Raw genomic sequence first — 6,843 nt, forward strand, 5'->3', positions numbered from 1 at the left:
AAGCCGGACGCCTTCGGCGTCTTCGTTCTAATTTTTTTTTGCTGTAGCCCAATAGGTATGGGCCTCTGGGCCGTTGTTGGTCCAAGCGACGGAAGGTGCCACCAGCGTGGCCAACGGCTCTCCCTCGCAAACTGGCCGGAAACAGGGAGAAACACAAACCCGCCTCGCATTACCGTAATCGCCACGGAAGACAAGCGCCGCCTGTCTCAACATATATAGCGACGCAACGCAACCCAGCCAAGCGGAGGAACAACAAACACAAAACTTCATCAGGATCGATCCTCTCGTCTTGTCCAACTCCGGTGCCGGTGCGTATCCCTTCCTAGTTCCTGCCCCGCTCCTTCCCTGTACGTGTATACTCGCCGACAAATCCGAGGCCGAGCAGAGAGAGCATCCAACCCGGCGGCGCCGTGACACGGCCGCTGCTCCCGGGCGCACTCCACGGTACTAGAGGTGGGGAGGCGCTCTCGCCCGCCGGTGGGTGTGCTAGGGTTTTGAGAGGGTTCCCACCTCCGCACTTCCGAATAACCCATCTCGGGATGCAACTTCTTTTCCCTTCCTTCCTGCCCATAAAGCCCCAATTCCATTGGTGCTCTGGTCTCCAAGCACACGCCGCGAGTGTTGCGGCAGCTGTGCCTGTGCGACTCAAACACCTGCGGACCGAGTCGGACTTTTGAGTATCTGATATGCGCTAGTAATTTTGTTTGGGTTTAGAACAAACTGGACCATGATGTTGGGTTATTTTCTTGTGGTTGTTGACTGATTTTTCTTTTACGTTTTGTTCTGATATGATTTCATTACTCCCTGTAACGACTGCTCCATTCGATTTCATGCAAGCTTTGCAGAGATTTTTTTTTTTTTAGAAAAAGGAGGAAGACCCCGGCCTCTGCATCTGGACGATGCATACAACCATTTTATTAATTATTAAGACAAGACCTTACAAAGTCATACAACAGTAAGACTAAAGCAACCGTCTAAGCAACATTTGTCGCTACTCCTATCCAGTTGATAAAGGGGCGCTGATAGTCTGGGTCTAATACCAAACAGACCTCGCAGCCAAACCTAACATCCAAGACCCGAGGTCCCAATCAGGACGCCTGCCGGGTATGGGCACCCACCAGTCCGGCGTGCTCTTCAACCAGGACGCCTGCCGGGTATGTAGCCGCCGCAGCCACCTGCCACCAATCCATCTTCAGAACTGTACTGCTGCATCTACCTTGCCCGGTCTAGCTGCCGTCGACGCCACCATGACCCCAGACCGCGTCACCCTCCTGCGCGAGTCCATCTCCGCGCATCGGACGCCGAGTCACCACAGCGCCATCAATGAGTGAGATGAAACACCGCTCCACCAAAGAATCCGTCCTCTGGTCCCTCGATCACGTGTGCACCTCCAAGAATGACGCCCCAAAGGGGGGAACGACACTAGAGCGCCGCCGTCATCCGATCATCCGATCTAGGGTTTCCCCCGGAGGTAGCAGAGAGTGGCCTTGAATTTTTCCACGGCGATGCCTTCAAGAAGGGAATAGCACCGCCACCGCCGGCCTTGGCAATAGCTGAAAGCAAGTTTTCACCCAGATCTATTCGAAGGAATCCAACGCACGTGCACGGCCGCCGCCACCACCAGGCTAAGCACTCGCCGCCACCGGCACCTCCACGATGCCCAGAGGCCGCGAGACTCGCCGCCACCACGCCTAGGCCGCCGGCCACCGCTGCCAACACCAAACCCACCATCCACCGGATCTAGGCAGGGATCCCAGATCCATCCCCCACAACCCACCACCACGGAGGGGAGGAGGCGGCACCAGCGAGGGACGCTGGAAGGGGGAGAAGGAGCCGAGGCAGGGCCGGCCCGACGCCCGGCACCACCAGGCAGATGGGAACGCCCCGCGGAGTCCCCACTGCGTGCGGGAGAGAGCTGCCCCGCCGCCGCCAACGCCACACGGCCTTTGGCCAGCGACGCCCCAGGTGGCGGCTAGGGAGGGGGTTGAGGCGGAGGGGACGACTGGGGCGGCGCTAGGGTTTCCTCCCGGGGGCGCCCGTGGGAGCGCCTCGGGGAGGAAGTAGAGACCCTTGTGACCCTTGCAGAGATGAAGAAATAAATCTTTCATTGATCATTTGAACCCAGACCTATTCCAGATTCCTAACTTGAAAACTCTGAATCGATTTGATGATGAAGAAATCTGTGTGTTCATTGATCAAGTCAAGTGTATCCAGTATTAGTTCCAGATTTGTAGTAACTTTCCAGAATTAATTCCAGATTCCTAACTTGGAAACCCTCAATTGGTTTGATGATGAAGAAATCATTGTGTTCATTGATCATCTGTATCCAGAATTAATTCCAGATTCCTAACTTGAAAACTCTCAATTGATGGCCTGCAGGCGGTTGAAGGCCCCCCGACTGAATTGTGTCTTCTCCATCAAACAAGGTCTCAACATGTTCATCGTAGAAGACAAAGGCAGTGCCATTGCTCTCATGTGTGCCGCCCTCCTCTTCTTGGGCACATGGCCAGCATTGCTCACCCTGTTGGAGCGCAGGGGACGGCTACCGCAGCACACGTACCTTGATTACTCAATCACCAACCTCCTCGCCGCAGTCCTCATTGCGCTCACCTTGGGCCAGCTTGGGGAGAGCAAGCAAAACATGCCCAATTTCTTCACCCAACTCACTCAGGTTAGCTGTCTAAGTAATCATTCATTTATTTATGCAAGAACTTCCTGATGAGACAATCGATGGTTCATCCAGTTTGCTGACTCTCAATGAATTGTTTGATGAAGGATAACTGGCCTTCGGTGCTGTTCGCAATGGCAGGGGGTCTTGTGCTCAGTATTGGGAACCTTTCTACACAGTATGCTTGGGCATATGTGGGTCTCTCAGTTACTGAGGTTATATGTGCAAGTATGGTTGTTGTAATAGGTAAGTTGATCCCTGCAAACTGAATGCAGTAAACATTGTTATTATTTTTTCTGGTTATGCTTCTGATGATACATGTGACGTACAGCTCATTATTGATCATAATGTTCCTTTATTAATCATTACAATATGGACTGAATTACTAGGTTAGCACTAGTTGGTTTAAGTTAGTCTTTTGCCCAATAACACTAGTTATTTGATAGTTCCTAGTTTCTTCAAAAAAGTGTCTGTCAATCTTAGGTGAATCATTTAGCAAGGCATTATTGTCTAGGTTTAAAAACATCTCAAGAAACATCTCAAGATATGAACAGCTTTGATGATACAAGTATAGCTGATATCTGAACTGAAAGAACTGATGCACCAAAATTACATGTTGGATTTTTAGCTGCCTCTTTATTTATTTTTAATATTTCTTCTGTTAAGTTGTGTGTTGTATTTCAGGCACAACACTGAATTATTTCCTGGACAACCGCATCAACAGGGCAGATATTCTTTTCACTGGAGTGGCATGCTTCCTTGTTGCAGTCATCCTTGGGACTGCTGTACACGCTTCTAATGCAGCGGATAATGAAGAAAAACTAAGTGAATCCGCAAATGTCTACAACCTTGGGTAACATGGTCTCACTTTCTAGCACATTTTTTCGTCACACACAGTCACATTACCCACTGGTTCACTTACATCGGCTAGGTGCATTAGATGTCAATCTTTGTAAACCATTTTACGTCTTATTTTTGCTGCTCTGATCACTATAATGTCTAAATTAACAGGACAAATGGAGGTATGGAGCCAAGCACACGAGTTATATATGGTGCATGACTACTGGTATTGTTGATGTATTGCAGTTGCAAATTCTAGTTCCTAACTTTGCCTATTTGAGATGCAGTAGTGGACATAGAGAATGGAGCTTCTGCAGAAGATGCCACCAGAGCTGAGGCAGGAACTGCAAAATACCTAATTGAGCTCGAAGGGCGGCGTTCAATTAAGGTAAACTCATAATTCTGTCACAAGTCATTGTGGAATAATTCAGATAGTACAAGATGTTTGTTCTGAACCTCTGTTTTCGCAACATCAATGAACTGATCTAGCCAAACTTCTTCATTTTCCAGGTATTTGGATCGAGTACGCTCAAGGGGCTTGGGCTAGTTTTCTTTGCTGGTGTCTGCCTCGCACTCTTCTCTCCAGCACTCAATCTGGCCACCAATGACCAGTGGCACATGAAAGACCGTGTCCAACATCTGGTTGTATACACTGCCTTCTTCTACTTATCCATATCATGTTTGTCATTGGTATCGGGTTGAACATCTTGTTCCTCTACCGCCCAATGACCGGCGTGCCAAAGTCATCCTTCAAGGCCTATCTGAATGACTGGGAAGGCAGGCAATGGGCTCTTCTTGCCGGTCTCCTTTGTGGTTTGGGCAATGGCTTCCAGTTCATGGGTGGTCAGGCTGCTGGTTATGCTGCAGCTGATGCTGTTGAGGTTGGTTGAACCAATGTCTCGTGGTTCTTATATGTTCGCATCCAGCACCGTAAAAAAAAACATCTTTACATCTGAAGAGAAATGCACCATGTTTGCATTCTGTGTGATTCAATCAAGATGTTAAAATAATATTGAATCTCTAAAACATATCCTGTGGTAGATATGATTTTCAGAATGAAGAGGAAACTTCTCTACACCTATGATTCTAACTGCTTCTGCATTGCTGTTTATCAGGCATTGCCACTTGTGAGCACATTCTGGGGCATCGTGCTATTCGGGGAGTACCGGAAGTCGTCAAAGAAAACGTACACTCTGCTCGTGTTCATGCTGCTGATGTTCATTGCGGCTGTAGCAACGCTGATGGCTTCAGCTGGTCACAGGAGCACAAAGTGATCCATTACCACATTCTGGGCCATCTTGCTATTTGGTGGTACCGGAAGTTGTCAAGGAGAACTTCTCAGGTTGGTTGCGGGCTGTACCATGCTTGTGGCTTCATCTGGTCAAAGGCGCGGCGCACAAAGTTATGGTTTGCCCCATCCTTTCATCTGTTCTTCTAGTTTGCAAGTCCTCCTAGTCCTACCACAAGGCATAGGAATGAAGTAAGACGGGAAGGCAAGGAGTTGACCCGGGAAGCAGGCCATGCCATGACAAAGTGAATCCTATCTGCGATGTTTTCGTCTAAATGGAGTTGTCAGGTGTGGTTGTACATAACCCCAAACAAGGGGAAACGTTTCAGTGCCTCCTTGGTTGAAAGAAATTTTGTAGGAATTTTGGAGGATTCTATCTCTTATAAAAAAAATGTAGGATTGAAATCATAGAAATATTTTTTAGAATCCATTTTGTATTGCAAAATCCCAATGAGTCCAACCTCATGGAAACTTTAGTTTGTGTGCAACCAAACAACTTCTATCAAACTTTTTTGTGTTTTCAATTATTATATGATTCAACATGCCATTTGCTTTTCTTCTCGAAAATGGGAATATATTAATATCAATCGGATATCAATTACACCCGGCCTCTGCAACAACATAATGTCAAGGGCTAGTTGAGACATCAAGGATGCACACGGGCAAAAGAAAAAAGAAAAGAAAAACGCCGAACGGATCAGCGAAGTAGGAGGAACTACCACCACAATAGACCACACAAGAAATGCAAAAAAGGTTCTCCAAGAACGACGCCTCCAAGAAGGAAACCGTGCACCAACACAGTCGTCGCCTGATCACAGATCATGGGTTTTCATCCTGAAGAAAGACTGACTGAACTCCAAGCAATGCCTTAAACAAGGAGACGAATAGTGATCCGCCATTGCCAGGTACAACCAGTGAAGGTCGGACCAAGGGTTTTCACCCCGGAAGTCGAGACTTTGTGCCCAAAGAGCACCACCAATAAGAAGTCCACATGTGTTGTCGTGCCTGCTAGCTGGTACTCCTGCAAAACGCTGATCATCTGGTCCACAATCTTCACCACAACCAAACTCGCCTCTGTCGTCACTTGAAATCTCGAACTCCACATGAGCCATCGAGATCCACTGGTCATTTGATCCGGCAAAACCATTTTGAGATTCCCCATCATTGTTAGCACCACGGTAATTGCCGGTAAATATGCCTCGGCGTACCTCATGGTGCCGACAAATCGGAGTGTGATAGGTCCACAAGAATGACAGAGGACAGTGACAGAAAATTAGACTGATTGCTGGTGCGGAGATCTGGTCAAGGAGCTTAACCGCACCAACCCCGCAAAGCAAACCTGCCATGTAATGTCCCTCCTGAGCCTGTTGTTGGGAACGATCACTCTTGGCGCCCGACGGTCCATGTGTTGCGGCAGTTGATTGCCGGCAACTCCACGGACACCTCTGGCACCCACAAACTCACTCCGGTCGCAACTCTGCGTCGCGTGGACCAGACGTACGTCCGCGAGTGGCTCATCACCCGGCGGTCCATGTACTGCAACGGCAGATTGCTGGCGACACCACGGACTCCACAGAACCCATGAACTCGGTCCGGTCGCAACATTGCGTCGCCTGGACCAGACCCGCGTCCACGAGCAGCTGCCGGTGCTCTGATGATCTGACCGCCACCATCTTGTGTCGTCGACCTCACGATCCGGCCACCGCCGTCCTGCGTCGTTGTCCTCATGATCTGGCCGCCGCAATACTGCGTCATGGCGTTCCTATTTTGCAGGTCGCCGGCCTTCCGACTGAACGTCGGAGTTGGATGCACGTCTAGAGCAGTAAGCCACCAGTGATTTACATGCAGGTCTAATGCATCCTGCCCCATGTACATGCATACAGGCGCTGGGGTATGATTGTGCGTGCAGACTTGATCCGGCCGCCGGCTGAAGCGCAAGCCTAGATCAGATCCGAGATGATTGGATCGGTGAAGAGTGCCCAGGCTAATGAAAAAGAAACAGGCAGGAGCGCCCCGCCGCCGCCGTCCGTCGTGGGACGACCTCCTC

General features: G+C 49.5%; 1 pseudogene; it reads left to right on the plus strand.

Annotated features, from left to right (window-relative positions):
- Window positions 1-259: 259 nt before the first annotated feature.
- LOC119305327 lies at window positions 260-5,273 on the plus strand (annotated as a pseudogene).
- The last annotated feature ends 1,570 nt before the right edge of the window (window positions 5,274-6,843 follow it).

The sequence above is a fragment of the Triticum dicoccoides genome, chromosome 5B (assembly GCF_002162155.2).
Source record: "Triticum dicoccoides isolate Atlit2015 ecotype Zavitan chromosome 5B, WEW_v2.0, whole genome shotgun sequence".
In the NCBI taxonomy this organism is placed as follows: domain Eukaryota; kingdom Viridiplantae; phylum Streptophyta; class Magnoliopsida; order Poales; family Poaceae; genus Triticum; species Triticum dicoccoides.